This window comes from Penaeus monodon, chromosome 22, assembly GCF_015228065.2.
Source record: "Penaeus monodon isolate SGIC_2016 chromosome 22, NSTDA_Pmon_1, whole genome shotgun sequence".
NCBI classification, from domain to species: Eukaryota; Metazoa; Arthropoda; class Malacostraca; order Decapoda; family Penaeidae; genus Penaeus; species Penaeus monodon.
The window spans coordinates 29,432,346-29,433,438 of record NC_051407.1 but is presented as its reverse complement, the minus strand read 5'-3'; positions in this window follow the sequence as shown (position 1 = coordinate 29,433,438).

Below are 1,093 nucleotides of genomic sequence, written 5' to 3'. Positions count from 1 at the left end.
AGCCCCCCCCCCCCAGGCATTCCCACTGGTCTGTCTCGGTTCGTTCTCTCACTTCCGTCTCTATCTTTGCCTTCCTGTATGTTGCGGGCTCCGTGGCTCTTCTGTCTCTTGCATTTTCTTTAAACATTTAAATCTCTCAAAAAGCTTGTTTCCTTCGAGAGTGAAAAACAGGCTATTTCGTCCTTCGTGTTGAGTAATTCCTTAATGATAATCCAGTTTACAAGATAATGTGACTTTCCTGGTATTTCCTTTTTATGAAAATCGTTGAAACAGATATACGTTGTTGATTTTTTTTTTTTATCATCCCACTTCCTTGTTGTCTTTCTTCTTTTCTAAGCTTTCTGTCAGACTAGAATTATTTTGTTAGATTTCTTTTTCAAGAACACACACACACACACTTGCGGCGAAGATTGACCTATAGTCTGATCAGCCGAGGTCATTTCTTCACCATGTTGTCTATGAAGTGGCATGCTTTATAACATCGACAGTATGGGTGGGATGAGGCTTCAATTTTTTTCTTCTTCTTTACTTATATGAAAAAACAAACAATTGGATGAAACTTGACATATAATCACGAATCTAGAATAGACTTTACTTATACGGGTATTTTCACGCCTTGTATAAAGAGGAAAACGTCTAACTCTATCATTATTCCGAAGGACTCAATACTGCTCGCATGGATTTTATCAACAGAGTCGGCGAATCGTCACCATACAAGTGTGCAAAAGCGCAGCAGAATCAAAGGATGCAGACAGACAGGAAGCCTGCATGGAACAGCCTTTCAGCATCATCCTGCTCTCCCGCCATACATGCCTTCTTGCTCATGACCACAGCCGTCATTCCCAGCCAAGGTCGAAATGTATCGAGCGGAGCGAACGAGAGAAGTGGGGGTTACGCACTGGCAATTATTAAAAGGATCGCGCGCCTCCAGCCGGTGAATGGAACTAAAGTAAATAGATCCACGTGGGTGAACTATGAGAAATAATGAAAATCAATAGAAATGAAGGGAAGGATTATATACTTTGAAATAAGACTAGGAAGATGTGGTAAAGAAAAATAAAGAATCAAACTAAAAGTGAAAAACAATTGGGAG